Here is a 19,659-nt window from a genome sequence, read left to right as displayed (position 1 = left end):
CCTTTTGGTTTGCAGCCCAGCTCTTAACCGCTGTACCACAGACTGATTAATCTGACTATTCTTCAAATTTATGCACTAACCACTAATGCCAAAGTTGAAGAAATTAAATATTTTTACAAATTTCTGCAGTCTGAAATTGATCAAACACACAATCAAGATGCATTGATAATTACTGGTGATTGGGATGTGAAAGTTGGAAACAAAGACAAAGGATCTGTAGTTAGAGAACAGAGCTTTGGTGATAGGAATACTGCCAGAGAACTCATGACAGAATTCTGCAAGACCAATTATTTATTCATTGAAAATACTTTTTTTCACCAACACAAATGACTGCTATACACATGAACTTCACTGGGTGGATTACACAGGAATCAAAGCAGTTACATCTGTGGAAAGAGGCAGTGGAGAAACTCAGTAGTATCGGTCCAGAAAAAGCCAGTGGCCAACTACAGAACAGATCACCAACTGCTCAGTTGAAATTTTAAGCTGAAGCTGAAGAAAATCAAAGGAAACCCAAGACAGCCAAAGCATGACTTTGAATACATCCTGCCTGAATTTAGAAACCATCTCAAGAATAGATTTGATGCACTCAACACTATGACCAAAGACTAGAAAACTTAGGGGACAACATGAAGGACATCATACACGAAGAAAATAAAAGATAATTGAAAATGCAGGAAAGGAAGAAAAGACAAAAATGGATGTCAGAAGAGACTCTGAAACTTACTTTTGAGCACAGAGTAGTTGAAGCTAACAGAAGAAGTGATGAAGTAAAAGAACTGAACTGAAGATTTCAGAGTGGTTCTAGAAGAAATATTATGGTCAAAGACCTGGAGTTTTTAAACCAAAAAGCAAGAACACTACTGGCATTCCTCATGATGAAATAACTTGAAAAAGAAGAGAAAATTCAAGCCTCAAGTTTCAATATCGGAGAATTCTATGAATAAAAAGTTAAATGACGCAGAGCGCATCAAAAGAAAATAGGAGGATACACTCAGTCGTTGCACAAAAAATAATTGGTCAATGTTTAACCATTTCAGGAAGTAGCTTACGATACCACTGAAGACACTGGTGAAAAACGAGGCTTTTAGAATTAGTAGAATACCAACTGAGATATGTAAACAAAGGGATGAAACTCTGGAAACGCTTACTCCTCTATGTCAAGAAATCTGGAAGACAGTTACCTGGCCAACCGACTGGAAAAAGGTCCATATTTGTGCCCATTCCAAAGAAAGAAGGGCAATAAAATGGAATGTGAAAAGTATCAAACAATATCATTAATATTGCATGCTAGCAAAAATTTGCTGAAGATAATTGAAAAATGACTGCAACCGTACATCAACAGTGAATTGTCAAAAGTTCAAGCCAGGTTCATAAAAGGACATGGCACAGGGTATATCATTGCTTATGTCAAATGGTTTTTGGCCAAAAGTAGAGACTACTAGAAAGATAGTCACCTGCGTTTTATCAACTACACAAAGGCATTCGACCGTGTAACAAATCGTGCATAATATTACAAAGAATAGAGATTCCAAAACACTAATTTGTGCTCATGCAGAAACTGTATTTAGATTAAGAGGTGGTCGATTGAACTCAAGAATATGATGCTGTAAGTTTTAAAACTGGAAAACGTGTGCTGTGGGGTATTTTCAATTGCTTCATATCCATGTGAAAGCTGGACAGTGAAAAAGGAAAACAACAACAAAAAAAATTACTCATTTGAACTATGGTGTTAGGAAAGAATTGAATATATCATGGACTTCTAGAAGAATGAACAAATTAGAATGTCCCTTAGAAGGCAGGATGGCAAGAATTTTCTCATAAACAGTTTATCATGGAATAATACTTCAGCGTGCACAATCAGAAGGTTTCAGAGAGAAGGCGTTAGTAAGAGATGTGGTCTGAGAAGCACAGTGTTTAGATCATGAAGATGAGAAGAAAGTCCTAAAGGGTCAGATCCCAAGAATCATAAGATTGCTGGGCTGGCTTGTGGGTTTCTAAAATGAATTTGCTTCTACATCCCCCTAGTGGATACTCTTTCTCAGACTGTCAACAACAGATTTGATTATTTTTAAGGAAGTCATTGGCAGGTTCATTAAAAGCTATCTCTGAATGAATATTTTCAGGTATTTTACTTACCAAAAAAAAAAAAAAAAAATTTTTTTTTCTTTTTTTTGTATTTGCTATGATCTGTAGACAGGAAGCATACCTTTAAATCCAGAGAGTATAGTAGAATTCTTCATGAAAATCACCCCACAAAGTAATTTCTCCAACATGTTTCTCTGCTTCAAAAATCACACCCATTTCCACCACAACTGTCTTCTTAGATCTCATCAGCCTTTCCCCTCTCAAATATATCACATTTATCTCTGGTTCCTCACTCATAATATGCTTAATGAAATATTAATACATTAATAAGAGTCGTAAACAGAGGAAGCAGAGTTTAAAATTAGTAGGCCGGAAGAGCATGAAACCAGCTTTTGATTGTTCTAGTTAATTAAGAGGTTTCTGCTGCTCTAACCTTTTCTCAGGAGCCCTCTGGTGCAGTGATAAGGTGTTCAGCTGCTAGCTGCAAAGGTCAGCTGTTCAAACCCACCATCTGCTCCACGGGAGAAAGATGTATGTGCAAGTCTGCTTCCTTAAAGATGTCAGCTTTGTAAACACTATGGGGCAATTCTACTCTGGCCTATAGGGTCACTTTTTTGCCACATAGCCACATTATTTTTCTTCCTATCCATATTGTGTTGCCCAAAATTATAGTATATTTCAAAAATCTACTATAAACTTCTCAGTGTAGAAAAATGTTAATAGCACTCATTATAGTCTTATTTTATGGAAGCAAGAATACTAAAACATCTAAGACCTTAAGAACAGGAAGTTCTTTTTGAAGGGAAGAAAATAAAAACACTTTCAAGTGTTGGATTATCTTTATTACATGTTTTTTAATCAAAGAAAAGTTTTTATGAAACTCTTAGATGTTGGGTTTTAAAACCGTGGCTTAATATTTGTAAAGTTGAAGTTGAGCTTCCATCAACGCTGTAGCTCATCTCATCTCTGTACAAGAAGCAACCTACTGTGTTCAGCGATTTGGCAGTAAGTATTCACAATTTGCATATAATAATTTCTCTGAGTATATAAAACTTAATCCTGTTATTTTCCAGTCCAATTTCATTAAATTCAAAATTGATTTTTTAATACACTCTGTGAATGTGCTAAAAAGTCTCACTTATTTTAGACCTTAATGTATGATATTTTAAATAAGAGGTTTCAGAATTGAAAGTAACTTTCTTGCCATTTTCTCCTTTTTTAGATAATCCTCAACCTTGTGTCAATTCAGAATATATAATTTAAAAAAATGTATTCATTCTCGATTGTTCTTTTCTTTCTAGTCATCTCAAGCAATATGTAATGTCCACAGATAAAAGCAAAATAATATTTCTGGGGGCTCCTGCTCTGAGGGCTTTTGATGAAGAACACAATAAGTTCTATACCCTGTGTTTCCAATGGTTCATGAAAACAAGGAAAATGGTCATCAAGTGCCAACTGACGTCTGTAAACACGTCAATCAGAAGGTGTAAATCCACAAAGAGGACATTAAATAATTGCAAGAAGGGTGATGAGGAGGGGGTTTGTGATGTTCTTTTGTTGCAAACAATTGCAGCCCTGCTATGAGTTTCAGATACACACTCAAGAGATAGGTAGGACAGGTACTTTTCTCTTTACCTCAGATCTACTGAGAGCATCTTCAATGAGGCCGCTCAGGGATTTCTGAGGAAAAGAATGCATGCATTTTTTCCTGTGTGACAGATATGAGTCATGAGAAGAGATCACCACCTAAAACAGTTTTGACTGTTGCCCATGAAAACCACCTGATGGGGCAATGGGCTAAAAGGAAGTCAGCCAGGGCCAAACAAAAGAGGGAGAGGCAGTCAGGGGAAAAGAAACGCCACCTTCCTCCTAGGAGCTGCAATTAAAGGGATCAACAAGGAAGTCCTTGGAGAAGCTATGAAAGCATCCACAAGAGAAAGAGGCAGAATTTATTATCAGTGAGGCCAAAAATCAAACAAACAAAACCCAGTGAGGCCGGGAGAACATAAATCCAGCTTTTTATTGTTCCAGTTAATTAGGAGCTTTCTGTTGCTCTATCCTTTCCTCAGGAGCCCTGTTGGTGTGGTGGTTAAAGCACTCAGTTGTTAACTGAAAGGTCGGCAATTTGAACCCATCAAAGGGAGAAAGATATGGCAGATGTGGCAGCCTGCTTCCATAAAGATTTCAGCTTGGGAAACCCTATGGGGGAGTTCTGCTATGTCCTATAGGGTTACTAGGAGTCAGAATGGACTCAATGCCAACGTCTTTTTTTTTTTTTTTTTTTTAATCCTTTCCTCACTTTCTACACTGCAGCCTGGGAATGGTCAGTAGCTACAGATGGTGAATCGGAGAGGAGGAAAGGGAGAAAGGGAGAAGCAGCCAACCACAGTTTTTTGTTTTGTTTTGTTTTGTTTCCTAAAGGCAACCAACCACATGACTTCTCCAGGCCATACCTGCAGGTAGAAAGGGTAATAGAGAGGATTTTTCCTTTTGAATAAAGATCAAAGTAACACAAAACCAAACCCATTGCCGTGGAGTAAATTCCCACTCATAGTGGCCCTATAGGACAGAGTAGAACTGCCCCTTAGGGTTTCCAGGGAACCCCTGGTGGATTCAAACTGCTGACCTTTTGGCTAGCAGCTGTACGTCTTAACCACTATGCCGCCAGGATTTCGAAGGCTGAAATATCAATTAATATATTGGATTGGGTATTCTAATGTCTTAATTTAGACTATCCTTTGATATTGAGTGTGACCACAGGATTTTTTTTTTTTTAACCCAAGAAAATTTGCCAGTAAATATATTGGGGACTTGGGGGGCCTATAGTATTAAAATTTATTCCATTAAATAAATTTTAAAAGGTGACTTGGAGACAAATATGTAATTGTTTTCTCATTTCCATCCAACAAATTATGTACATTTTGAAATTTAAAAAAAGCTAGAGAAATATGCTTCAAATGGTTGGTAGAACTTATTTGGTGGGGAGGGGGGTATTGAGAAGAATTTTTGCTTTCTGCATTAATTATTTCTGTAATACTTGGTTTTAGTATGACTCTGTAATTGCAAAAAGCACAAAAATTTTTTTTAATGGCAAATAGATGAGTGTCAGGGAGAATGGAGAGAAGTGTTTGTATTCAAGGGATAATTAATCTAGAGTTGCTTCTTTTGTGTTCTCTTTCTCATTTGACAGGAACACCCATTGGCTGCTCCCCAACAAATCCATACATGCTGGATCACCACCTCTACCTCACGCTACCCCCATCCACATACAATCTATCCCTGAGTCAGGCTGATTTTATCATCTACATGTTTCTCTAAAGAGATCCGTCCCTCCCATTTTTGGAACATGAATCTCCACTTAAGCTCAGACGTTTATCATCTCATGTTGATTTTTGAAATATGGTCCTAGCTGGTCTCTGTAACTGACTTGTTCCTCTTCCTCATCTTCCATCCAGAAGTTAAAAAAAAAAAAAAAAATCCATAAAATGCAAATATGACAGTACCATTTTAGTTTAAACCCTTTTAGTGACTCAGCCTAAAAAATAAAGTCCTAATTCCTTAAAATGGCTTACAGTTATCCATTGCTCTATAATTGTTTGCCAGATAAATGAGTCAGCCAATAAGTAAATGAATAAATGTGTTAATCTCTTTGAGTTACTTCACACATGTAAAGGAAACATTTACCACCTCAAATTTGATCTGGATTCTTGGCAAAGTAAACCTTCTATGCCTTAATATAGAGATCATTCTAGTAATCTGTCTAGATATGGCTCTTTCATGTCATAAAACAATTTAAAAGCCTTCTAAATTTTATGTACACAAAATCTGCATCACACAGCATAAGATTAAGAGGCATATATATCAAGTTTGACGATAATGCTGCCAAGGTTTAACCCATAGAAAGTCTGCACTGTGAATATTGTTTTCTGTAGGTCAATTCTCCAGAACTGTTTCTACAAATTAAAGAGGGTTCTCTGTAGTTAAACTCATTTATTATCACAATTTAATCATGTTAAGCATCACTTTCTAGGATAACTCAAGAAGAAGTTTCACTTACACCTTTAAATAAGGGGCAGCATTAATGATTAAGTTTTAATTTTCTTAAGACAGATTCCTCAGGCTGTGGAAAATTCCACTTCCTCAAGCAACTTTGCCTCAGAATCCTGCTTTCCTTGCTTAGCTTGCCCCAGCAGCCTTTTCAGAATCCCATTTCCTTTGCTTGGCTTCCTCTCCTACAGCTTTGTATTAGAATCCTGCTTTCTGCTTGGAAGTTATATGTAAACCCCATTGTGCCTGCATAGCAGGATTAGGAATGTTGCCGACATAACTCCCTATGAACTCTCTACTTGTAACTTGCCCTTAGGGAGCAATCTAGGCGACAGTAGCTCCAACTGACTCTTTTTCTTGGCAATGAAATAAAGGTGATTTTCTGCTTTCCTGCCTCGGTCTCTCGTTTATTGGCCAATCCAAGTCATGCTGAGCAAGAACGTGCAATTTTCACCAGGTAACGTGCCTATCAAACTTATCTTCATTTGTGTAATGTAAGCTGACTAACCATCAAATCTGTAAAACTTACACTCACCCTCGGAATTGTGGTGCCTCAATTAAATTGACTTCACGGGTAATTTAAACAATGAAGATTCTGAAAAATAAAATGTTCTGTTTAATATATTCAGTAAACTTCTGAGAGATAATGAAATGAAAATTTTCCTTCATACTGACTTGCGGAGGATATTTTTCTTCTAAGTATCTTATATAGATTATGGAATTTACACGCACTGTTAGCGTTTTGATCACTTGGGAAGAGACTGTTTTAAAATTAAAATCAAACCCTTCCAGAGAGAATAAAAGCGTCCAATTCTCTTCAATCTTTCTGTGGTTATCTGGTAATGACCATGGGAACCAACTAATCCAGTCCCCATCCTTCCAACCTGCCTACAACTTCCAAAAAAATAATCAATCAAATCTGTTGTTGACGTTCTAAGAAAGAGCATGCACCAGGGGGATACAGAAGGAAATTCATTTGAGAAACTCACAAGCCAGCCAAGCAAACTTGTGATTCTTGGGATCTGACACTTCAGGGCTTTCTTCTCATTTTCTTTGATCTAAACACTGTGCTTCTCAGACCACATCTCTTACTAACGCCTTCTTTCTGAAACCTTTTCATTGTGCATGCTGAAATATTATTACATGATAAACTATTGTTTTTGGCCTAGGGACACTAAAAACTTACCGAGACACTAGGGTTGCTATGACCCCAAAACTTAGAAATTTCAGGAAAACAATATTATTTCTGATGCTGAAGCGAAGGAGCATAATCTCACTGAGAGCTTCTGACAATGTATGACGAGAACAAGGCTTGCACAGCCAGTTAATGCAACTGCTGTTAGCAAGTTGTATGCCTATAAAAAGTTGAATTGGCAAAAGTTGTGTGACATACTTACAATAAGTTCAAAACAAAACAACCAACAACAAAAACAGTAGATGTTGAGCCTACTTGCGTACAATCAAACACCTCATGGGATTTGGTTCCTTGTTTTGGAGGTTTAGTGTAATGGTTTCATGGGGCATCCGAGTTAATGGGCCTAATATCCAGTTCAATGATTCTGTTCTATCTTCTAGTTCCTTGTATAGTGCCTGGGGTCTTAAAAGCTTGCAAGCAGCCATCCAAGGTACAACAATTGACCTCTATTTCCCTGGAGCAACAGAAGAAGAAGGAAACTCAGGAATAGGAGGAGGAAAGGGAATGTTTGGCTAATTGCCTCCATGAACAACTGCCCCCTTTGCCATGAGTTCAGAAGAATTGGATGGTGCCCGGCTACCATTACTGAACATTTTGATTAATAACTTTATACAATGATCCTGATCAAAGGTGGAAAATGCAAAGGAGAATATCAAATTTTCATGAAATCCAGTCTTTCTGGAGCCATGGACACTGAAGTCTTCTTAAAACTAAAAAATAGTTTAACTTAACTAATAAATAATGTCTTGAACGCAATTCCTTGAGCATTGTGCCCTTTAAAGATCTACCGATAAGAGATCAAATAGACAACAGCAACTAAAAATGGTTAGACAGGAAACTTAGGGGCCAGTGAGTTATGTGAATGCGGGAAGAATAACTAAGAAAAGGAGGATGAGAATGATCGCACGACTCGAAGAATGTAATCAATCTTACTGAATTTTACGTGCAGAAATTATTGAATTGGTGTATCTTTTGCTGTGTACATTCTCAACAACAACAAAAAATGAAACAAATTACAAGAAAAATGTTATATGTGCAAACAAATTATTTTTAGTAGCTCCTATAGCGTTAAATGGGAAACCCTGGTGGCATAGTGGTTAAGAGCTGCAGCTGCTAACCAAAAGGTAGGCAGTTTCGATCCACCAGGCGCTCCTTGGAAACTCCATGGGACAGTTCTGCTCTGTCCTAGAGGGTCACTATGAGTCAGAATTGACTCCATGGCAAGGGATTTGATTTTTTGGTTTTTATGACCTTAAATGAACGTCCCCTCCTCCAGAGAATCAATGTGTTTCCTTTGGCAGCTATCTGTTGTGTTTCTTCTCTGCTCTCTACACTTTCTTGAAACTTTGGATGAATATTTTGCTAATTATGATCTTTATCGATTTGCAAATTTTGAACTATTTTTCTCCACTACTTACATTTAACATTCTAACTTTTTTTAAATTAAACTATAAAATTTACTAACAACTTTACCTTCTTCCAAAATAATAAAGGATCTTAAAAGGCTTTTCCTCAAATCATCTCCTTCTGGTTTATATGTTAATGTCTTAGTTACCTAGTACTTCCATAACCAAAAAAAAAAATAACAAAATAACAGAAATACCAAAAATGGTATTGATTTTAAATAACAGACATTTATTTTTTCACAGTTCTGGAGGCTAAAAGCCCAAATCAGGTTCTTGGCTCTGTCAGTTTCTCCTAAAGTCCTCTTTCCCAGTTTCTGGTGAGTTCCTTGGCATTCCCTGGAGTTCCTCAGTGTTCGTGTTGCCTCTGTGTGTGTCTCTGTGTCTATTCTGTTCTTTTTATATCTGATAAGTGATTAAGTTAGGACTCACTCTGTTTGATATGACCTTATTTTTTTTTTTTTTTTTTTATTAATAACGGAAGAAAATCTCAATTTCCAAACAGGGCCATATTTATAGGTACAAGGACTAAGATTTCAACAAATACATATTTTTTAACATAAGAGTTTAATTTTATTTTTACTTTATGAACCACACAATTCAAACACTTTGGTTATTTTTATATCATCAGTACTTGTTTAGACTCACCAGCATTCCTTAATATTTGGAAGAAATTTTCCACTTTATGCTATGACTGTTTTCCTTTTGTGGTTGTTTCTTCTGGAGATACATCATTTGGAAGTTTTCTTAACTGAAATCAATTGGCAGATAAAAATTCTTACTTTTTGTTTAAACATAGACGTTTAATTTGATCCTTGTTATAAAATAATCACCATGTTATAGAATTTTAGGTTCTTGACAAATATTTTCATGTAGCACTTTCAAAACAAATTCCATTATCTTCTGGCTTCTAAGCCTGTTACGAAGAAGTTAGCTGTTTGGTTTAATTTTAATTCCTGTATAGATAATCTGCCATATATTTCTAAGGCTGTATTCTAAGTCTCTCTCATTATCTTTGGTGGTCAGCATTTTATTAACAAGTGTCTACTTGTGGATATCTTTTTGTCTATATTGCTTGGTATTCATGATTATCCAGGTTCAATCGGTATGTATTTTTTAATTATAAAAAATTATCGATCATTATAAATTTTTCAATGTTGTTATATCTTCTCAGAAAACTTGTTCAATTTCATGTAAAAACTTTTAATTCTAACTGTTTCTTAATCACTTTCTCAAATTTTCCTTCCCTTTGTCTCTCTGTGTAATTGTTGAAATCTGTTGTCTGGTTTGTTATGTTCACTTTTTTCTTTTTTAGCATCTGGGTCCCAACTTTTTTTTTTTAGAAATAATATTTGATTTACCTTCATATCTGTTTGATCTTTTTTACTAGGCTCTTTGTTCATGTTTTTTTTTTCCTCCTTTTACTTTGGAATACATATTTTAAATTGTTCTTGTTTATTGCATTATCTTCAGTCTTTCCTGCTGGTCTGATTCTAAATTTAGGTTAGTTCTATTTTTTTTTTTTTAATTGTGCTTTAGGTGAAAGTTTACAGATCAAGTTAATTTCTCATACAAAAATTTATACACATATTGTCTTGTAAAATTAGTTGCAATCCTTGCAATGTGACGGCACATCCCCCCCTCACTGTGTTCCCTGTGCCCATTCCACCATTCCACCACTTCCTGTCCCTTCCTGCCTTCTCATCCCGCTTGTGGACAGGAGCTGCCCATTTGGTCTTGTATATATGATTGAACTAAGAAGCACGTTCTTCACGTGTATTATTTTTTTATAGTCCTGTCTAATTGGGTTTGGTTGTCTAATCTTCATCTGACTTACTCCTATTATTGGGGGCTGTTCTAAAAATGTGATTTTTAATTATGAACTTGTTACTGAAATTTTTAAAGGTAATGCTTTAAGGACTCAGTTTAAAATTGTTTCCTCCAAAGTGGATTTTTGGTTGTTGTTCCCAGACTTGTGAAACTAACAAGGAAAAAAAGAAAAACTTCAAACTAATTCTCAGATTTTCTTTTGGTCACAAGGGGCATGTGAATTCTGGCCCAAATCTTTTTAAGTATATGCCTGTCACTGGGAAATATCCAGAGAAATTGTTTTCATCTTTTCACTTCACTAGCGCTAAGGCTGATACGGGCATATGTTTCAACTTACTTTCTCCATGAAAGGATTGTTTTTACCCCAGAGGGTAAACTTACAATGGCTTAGGCTTTTTGCAGAGGTTTTCAGTCCAAGCTCAGGCCCCATGTTCTACGTTCCAATTTTCCACATATGGTCAATTAAATCCTAAGCGCTCTGCTAATGCTCCAAGAGACATGCTGTGCTACGTTATTTCTTTTGATTAACATTATAATATTTTTTATTTTCAGAGAAATATTTAGACATATAGAGGAATAAAAATATTCTTGACTTTTTGATTTACTATTTATAGAGCCCAAATAATGCAAAGATACATGACAACTTGAAGATTTCTGTCTGAAAAAAGAAGATAATTTCAAAGGTGGTGATTTTTCTTGTCATATAGAACAGTCGCCAGTTTTGTTTCTAACCTAGCAATCTCACTCTATCTTTTCATAATATGTCTATAAATACCCTGTTCCACCCTGTTTCACTTGTTCCCTCACTAATGATGCAATTTTTTTTTTTTTTTTTTTACATATGATAAGTTTCATTTGTATGAGAATCATTTTTTTTACCTATTTGAAAATTGTATGTTGATGAAAGTTTAACTGGCTAGGTTGAATTTCACATTTGGCTTCTGTTTTGGAAGACTGCACAATATCATTCTGTTCGACCTCACCTTTTTTTTTTTTTTTTTTTGGTATTGTCTGTTATTCCTTCAATGGTTTATTGACTAACCTTTTAAATGGTTTGTCAGGAATAATTTTTTTTTTAATTAATTTTTATTAAGCTTCAAGTGAACATTTACCATTCCAATCAGTCTGTCACATGTAAGTTTACATACATCTTACTCCCTTCTCCCACTTGCTCTCCCTCTATTGAGTCAGCCCTTTCAGTCTCTCGTTTCTTGCCAATTTTGCCGTCTTCCCTCTCTCTCTATCTTCCCATCCCCCCTCCAGTCAAGAGTTGCCAACACACTCTCCAGTGTCCACCTGATTTAATTAGCTCACTCTTCATCAGCATCTCTCTCCCCCCCGCTGACCAGTCTTTTTCATGCCTGATGAGTTGTCTTCGGGGATGGTTCCTGTCCTGTGCCATCAGAAGGTCTGGAGAGCATTGCCTCCAGGATTCCTCTAGTCGCAGTCATACCATTAAGTATGGTCTTTTTATGAGAATTTGGGGTCTGTATCCCATTGGTCTCCTGCTCCCTCAGGAGTTGTCTGTTGTGCTCCCTGACAGGGCAGACATCGATTGTGGCCGGGCACCAACTAGTTCTTCTGGTCTCAGGATGATGTAGGTCTCTGGTTCATGTGGCCCTTTCTGTCTCTTGGGTTCTTAGTTGTCGTGTGACCTTGGTGTTCTTCCTTTGACTTTGCTCCGGGTGGGTTGAGACCAATTGATGTCTCTTAGATGGCCGCTTGTTGGCATTTAAGACCCCAGACGCCACATTTCAAAGTGGGATGCAGAATGTTTTCATAATAGAATTATTTTGCCCATTGACTTAGAAGTCCCCTCAAACCATGTTCCCCAGACCCCAGCCCCTGCTCCGCTGACCTTTGAAGCTTTCATTTTATCCCGGAAACCTCTTTGCTTTTAGTCCAGTCCAATTAGGCTGACCTTCCTTATATTGAGTGTTGTCTTTCCCTTCACCCAAAGCAGTTCTTATCTACTGATTGATCAATAAAAAACCCTCTCCCTCCCTCCTTCCCTCCCCCCTTTGTAACCACAAAAGTATGTGTTCTTCTCCGTTTTTTCTATTTCTCAAGATCTTATAATAGTGGTCTTATACAATATTTGTCCTTTTGCCTCTGACTCATTTCACTCAGCATAATGCCTTCCAGATTCCTCCATGTTATGAAATGTTTCAGAGATTCGTCACTGTTCTTCATCGATGTGTAGTATTCCATTGTGTGAATATACCACAATTTATTTAACCATTCATCCGTTGATGGACACCTTGGTTGCTTCCAGCTTTTTGCTATTGTAAACAGAGCTGCAATAAACATGGGTGTGCATATATCTGTTCGTGTGAAGGCTCTTGTTTCTCTAGGGTATATTCCGAGGAGTGGGATTTCTGGGTTGTATGGTAGTTCTATTTCTAACTGTTTAAGATAACGCCAGATAGATTTCCAAAGTGGTTGTACCATTTTACAATCCCACCAGCAGTGCATGAGAGTTCCAATCTCTCTGCAGCCTCTCCAACATTTATTATTTTGTGTTTTTTGGATTAATGCCAGTCTAGTTGGTGTGAGATGGAATCTCATCGTAGTTTTAATTTGCATTTCTCTAATGGCTAATGATCGGGAGCATTTTCTCATGTATCTGTTGGCTGCCTGAATATCTTCTTTAGTGAAATGTGTGTTCATATCCTTTGCCCACTTCTTGATTGGGTTGTTTGTCTTTTTGTGGTTGAGTTTTGACAGAATCATATAGATTTTAGAGACCAGGCGCTGTTCTGAGATGTCATAGCTGAATATTCTTTCCCATTCTGTAGGTGGTCTTTTTACTCTTTCGGTGAAGTCTTTAGATGAGCATAGGTGTTTGATTTTTAGGAGCTCCCAGTTATCGGGTTTCTCTTCATCATTTTTGGTAATGTTTTGTATTCTGTTTATGCCCTGTATTAGGGCTCCTAGGGTTGTCCCTATTTTTTCTTCCATGATCTTTATTGTTTTAGTCTTTATGTTTAGGTCTTTGATCCACTTGGAGTTAGTTTTTGTGCATGGTGTGAGGTATGGGTCCTGTTTCATTCTTTTGCAAATGGATATCCAGGTATGCCAGCACCATTTGTTAAAAAGACTATCATTTCCCCAATTGACTGACACTGGTCCTTTGTCAAATATCAGCTGCTCATACATGGATGGATTTATATCTGGGTTCTCAATTCTGTTCCATTGATCTATGTGTCTGCTGTTGTACCAATACCAGGCTGTTTTGACTACTGTAGCTGTATAATAGGTTCTGAAATCAGGTAGAGTGAGGCCTCCCACTTTCTTCTTCTTTTTCAGTAGTGCTTTGCTTATGCGGGGGTTCTTTCCCTTCCATATGAAATTAGTGATTTGTTTCTCTATCCCCTTAAAATATGACATTGGTATTTGGATTGGAGGTGCATTATATGTATAGATGGCTTTTGGTAGAATAGACATTTTTACTATTTTAAGTCTTCCTATCCATGAGCAGGGTATGTTTTTCCACTTAAGTATGTCCTTTTGAATTTCTTGTAGCAGGGTTTTATAGTTTTCTTTGTACATGTCTTTTACATCCTTGGTAAGATTTATTCCTAAGTATTTTATCTTCTTGGGGGCTACTGTGAATGGTATTGATTTGGTTATTTTCTCTTCGATGTTCTTTTTGTTGATGTAGAGGAATCCAAGTGATTTTTGTATGTTTATTTTATAACCTGAGACTCTGCCAAACTCTTCTATTAGTTTCAGTAGTTTTCTGGAGGATTCCTTAGGGTTTTCCATGTATACGACTATGTCATCTGCAAATACGGATAGCTTTACTTCCTCCTTGCCAATCCGGATACCCTTTATTTCTTTGTCTAGCCTAATTGTCCTGGCTAGGACTTCAAGTACGATGTTGAATAAGAGCGGTGATAAAGGGCATCCTTGTCTGGTTCCCGTTCTCAAGGGAAATGCTTTCAGGTTCTCTCCATTTAGAGTGATATTGGCTGTTGGCTTTGCATAGATGCCCTTTATTATGTTGAGGAATTTTCCTTCAATTCCTATTTTGGTAAGAGTTTTTATCATAAATGGGTGTTGAACTTTGTCAAATGCCTTTTCTGCATCTATTGATAAGATCATGTGGTTTTTGTCTTTTGTTTTATTTATGTGATGGATTACATTAATGGTTTTTCTGATATTAAACCAGCCTTGCATACCTGGTATAAATCCCACTTGATCATGGTGAATTATTTTTTTGATGTGTTGTTGGATTCTATTGGCTAGAATTTTGTTGAGGATTTTTGCATCAATGTTCATGAGGGATATAGGTCTATAATTTTCTTTTTTTTGTAATGTTTTTACCTGGTTTTGGTATCAGGGAGATGGTAGCTTCATAGAATGAGTTGGGTAGTATTCCGTCTTTTTCTATGCTTTGAAATACCTTTAGTAGTAGTGGTGTTAAGTCTTCTCTGAAGGTTTGGTACAACTCTGTAGTGAAGCCGTCTGGGCCAGGACTTTTTTTTGTTGGAAGTTTTTTGATTACCGTTTCAATCTCTTTTTTTGTTATGGGTCTATTTAGTTGTTCTACTGCTGAATGTGTTAGTTTAGGTAGGTAGTATTTTTCCAAGAATTTATCCATTTCTTCTAGGTTTTCAAATTTGTTAGAGTACAATTTTACGTAGTAATCTGAAATGATTCTTTTAATTTCATTTGTCTCTGTTGTGATGTGGTCCTTCTCGTTTCTTATTCGGGTTATTTGTTTCCTTTCCTGTGTTTCTTTAGTCAGTCTAGCCAATGGTTTATCAATTTTGTTAATTTTTCAAAGAACCAGCTTTTGGCTTTGTTAATTCTTTCCATTGTTTTTCTGTTCTCTAATTCATTTAGTTCAGCTCTAATTTTTATTATTTGTTTTCTTCTGGTGCCTGATGGGTTCTTTTGTTGCTCACTTTCTATTTGTTCAAGTTGTAGGGACAGTTCTCTGATTTTGGCTCTTTCTTCTTTTTGTATGTATGCATTTATCGATACAAATTGGCCTCTGAGCACTGTTTTTGCTGTGTCCCAGAGGTTTTGATAGGAAGTATTTTCATTCTCGTTGCTTTCTAAGAATTTCCTTATTCCCTCCTTGATGTCTTCTATAACCCAGTCTTTTTTCAGGAGGGTATTGTTCATTTTCCAAGTATTTGATTTCTTTTCCCTAGTTTTTCTGTTATTGATTTCTAGCTTCATTGCCTTGTGGTCTGAGAAGATGCTTTGTAATATTTCGATGTTTTGGATTCTGCAAAGATTTGTTTTATGACCTAATATGTGGTCTATTCTAGAGAATGTTCCATGTGCACTAGAAAAAAAAGTATATTTTGCAGCAGTTGGGTGGAGAGTTCTGTATAAGTCAATGAGGCCAAGTTGGTTGATTGTCGTAAGTAGGTCTTCCGTGTCTCTATTGAGCTTCTTACTGGATGTCCTGTCCTTCTCCGAAAGTGGTGTGTTGAAGTCTCCTACTATAAATGTGGAGGTGTCTATCTCACTTTTCAATTCTGTTAAAATTTGATTTATGTGTCTTGCAGCCCTGTCATTGGGTGCATAAATATTTAATATGGTTATGTCTTCCTGATCAATTGTTCCTTTTATCATTATATAGTGTCCTTCTTTATCCTTTGTGGCGGATTTAAGTCTAAAGTCTATTTTGTCAGAAATTAATATTGCTACTCCTCTTCTTTTTTGCTTATTATTTGCTTGATATATTTTTTCCATCCTTTGAGTTTTAGTTTGTTTGTGTCTCTAAGTCTAAGGTGTGTCTCTTGTAGGCAGCATATAGATGGATCGTGTTTCTTTTTCCAGTCCGTGACTCTGTCTCTTTATTGGTGCATTTAGTCCATTTACATTCAGCGTAATTATAGATAAATAAGTTTTTAGTGCTGTCATTTTGATGCCTTTTCATGTGAGTTGTTGGTCATTTCATTTTTCCACTTACTTTTTTGTGCTGAGACATTTTTCTTAGTAGATTGTGAGATCCTCATTTTCATAATGTTTAACTTTATGTTAGTTGAGTCGTTACGTTTCTCTTGGCTTTTTTCTTGAGTTATGGAATTGATATTCCTTTTTGTGGTTACCTTATTATTTACCCCTATTTTTCTAAGTAAAAACCTAACTTGTATCCTTCTATATCGCCTTGTATCACTCTCCATCTGGCAGTTCAATGCCTCCTATATTTAGTACCTCTTTTTGATTATTGTGATCGTTTATCTATTGATTTCCATAGTTCCCTGTTATGTGTATTATTTTGTTTATTTATTTATTTTTTAGAATTAATCTTACTTTGTTTGTTTTTGTGCTTTCCCTATTTGAGTTGCGTTGATATCAGGACGTTCTGTTTTGTGACCTTGTATTGTGCTGGTACCTGATATTATTGGTCATCAGGCCAAACAATCTCCTTAAGCATTTCTTGCAGTCTTGGTTTAGTTTTTGCAAATTCTCTAAACTTGTGTTTATCTGTAAATATCTTAATTTCTCCTTCATATTTCAGAGAGATTTTTGCTGGATATATGATCCTTGGTTGGCAGTTTTTCTCCTTCAGTGCTCTGTATACATCGTCTCATTCCCTTCTTGCTTGCATGGTTTCTGCTGAGTAATCTGAACTTAATTCTTATTGATTCTTCCTTGAAGGAAACCTTTCTTTTCTCCCTGTCAGGAATAATTTTAACAACAAAAAGGGACACACTAATGAAGAGCCCAGTTTATTAATTTTGCTAGAATTTAAGTGTGAAGTGTGTTCTAGAGTAGCAAAACAAGTGAAGCATGTATATATAGATAGAAAGAGATTTATATCAAGTATGTGGCTCAAGTGGTTATAGAGGCTGGAAAGTTCCAAGTCCTTAGGTCAGGCTGGAGACGTCTCTTGACTCACACAGCTGCAGGGGCTGGCGAACTCTAGATCGGCAGGTCAGACAGCAGGCTTCTGGCTCACAGGCTGCAGAGGCAGATGAATCCCAAGATGAGCAGGTAAAGTGCTAGCTCAAGTAGGAGAACCAAAGATCAGATAGACAGAAGCCAGCTGCAGGATCAAAAGCAAGCAAAAGCCAGTGAGCTTTACCAGAAAGTCTACATATATTGGTTGCAGGCCACATCCAAGGAAACTCCCTTTCAACTGATTGGTTACTTATAGCAGATCTCATCATGGAAATAATTACATTATATCAGATCTCATTATGGATGTGATTACATTATTACATAGCTGCCAAACTACATCATAACTAGCAAATGACTGAGGCTCATGGCCCAGCCAAGTTGACTCATAAGCTTAACCATCACACCCAGGTAAATAGTGTTAAAGTTATTATCAGAATCCTGATTTTTTTTTTTTTTTGGTTTTCTTTCAACCATACATTCACTATGAGTTTTTAAATAGTAATTTTGAATTTCTCTGAAAGCATAAGACTGTTAAATTTGGAGTTACCTTTTAACACTATTATTCTTTAATGTGATGTTTTATGACGCTGCTATAGAATATAGTACTGGTTTCCTATCTGAAGAGCATAGCATCTAATTTTATTGGGGCAATACTTATGTCTATAGTAGGAAATATCTTACTACATGTCCACAGTAACTACTATATATTGAGAAAGATGCTTATTGGTTGCTACTTTCACTACATTGAAAAAAATATACTCCCATGAGTCAGCTTTCTGGTCTACTAAATGCCAATGGTTTTGGATGTTAAAATATTTATGACACTAAATGGAGTACTTTGCTGCAACTTATTAGATCAATGCATCTGTTGCAGGTTTTAGATCATCTTCTTTGTGACAGATTTATCGAACAGCTCAAGAAACTTGGTATGGGGACACTTGAATGCATTGATTAACTGGAAAGTTATATATGGATGTTGTGAGCCTTAATTTTTATGTCTTTTATATAAAGGCAAATAAAACTCTTTTAAAAATACATGGCAAGAATAAAATTTTAAAGCTGTCTGAGCTCCCAGATAAATGTTTATTGTATTTGTTTACACAAATGTAGTGACAATTTAGTGTCTCACAGATATTTTATTTATTTTGTTTCTAAAATGGTTACACTTGAGCTTCGTTTATCTTTTTTTTCTCTTCTTGACTAATATTCTTTGTCACATGAACTTCATATCACTGTCGTTTGCCATTTCTATGATTTCCACATAAACGTTGATCATGTTTTATTATCTTTGTTTTACTTTTCAGGCTCAATATCTTTATTTTATAAATATTTTTGTTTACATAAAAAATGTTCTTTCCTGAATTAAGCCACTCTGGTTTCCTTAAATATTTGATTCAAAGGCAAAAGAGAAAGGACATAAAATAAAAATTAGTGCCCATGAAGTTTTTATATTTGAGCTAAGGACTTCAACTTCATAGCAATAAAATCACTTCTTCATGATTAGATTTAAGAGTACAAATAATGATTACTTGCAAGGAGTGTGATTCTGAAGCAAGAGGTACTTCACACTCGCTTTTGGCTCATCAAAAATCGTATACCACAAGGCTTAGACTAAACATTTTGGTAGTTATTTTTGTGGGGCCAAGGTCAAAAAGGTTTCTAAAGATTATTTCTTTAAATAGTTATGAAAATTGACCAAAGAAGTAATGAATTAAAGAGAATCATATCTGTAACCCTAGCATAATTGCTACTTTGTTTCTAGCCTAATAGAATTTAAGATGCCTTCTATCCATCTTTCTCTTACTGTTGCCTGGCACCATAGAGTAATGGTTAAGACAGCAGGCTCTACAGTGAGACCAGCTGAGTGTCAGTCCTTGCCCTAACACTGACATTGAATAGATAGCTTATTTTTTTTACTGCCTAGTTTCTTCATCTTTAAAATGGTGAAACTGTTACCACATCATGGGGGTTGTGTGAGGATTAAATGAGATAATATATGTTGGTAGTTATCAGTGTTGTTAGATACTTCTGGTTTTCTCCTGTTCCTGGAACGTGATAGGATTGACCTTCATGGTGTCCTTGTGATTGTAGGGGGCTATATATAGCTTGTGAAATTATATGTCTCACCTCTGGGCCAGAACATTTAATTGATTACACAAGGCTCTCTAGAGCTCTATTTTCCTCTGTCACAAAAAATGACAGCACTTAAAATAGTTACTGTTCTGT

The sequence above is a fragment of the Elephas maximus genome, chromosome 5, assembly GCF_024166365.1.
Source record: "Elephas maximus indicus isolate mEleMax1 chromosome 5, mEleMax1 primary haplotype, whole genome shotgun sequence".
In the NCBI taxonomy this organism is placed as follows: Eukaryota; Metazoa; Chordata; class Mammalia; order Proboscidea; family Elephantidae; genus Elephas; species Elephas maximus.
The sequence above is the reverse complement of the archived record's forward strand: the minus strand, read 5'-3'. Positions refer to the sequence as shown.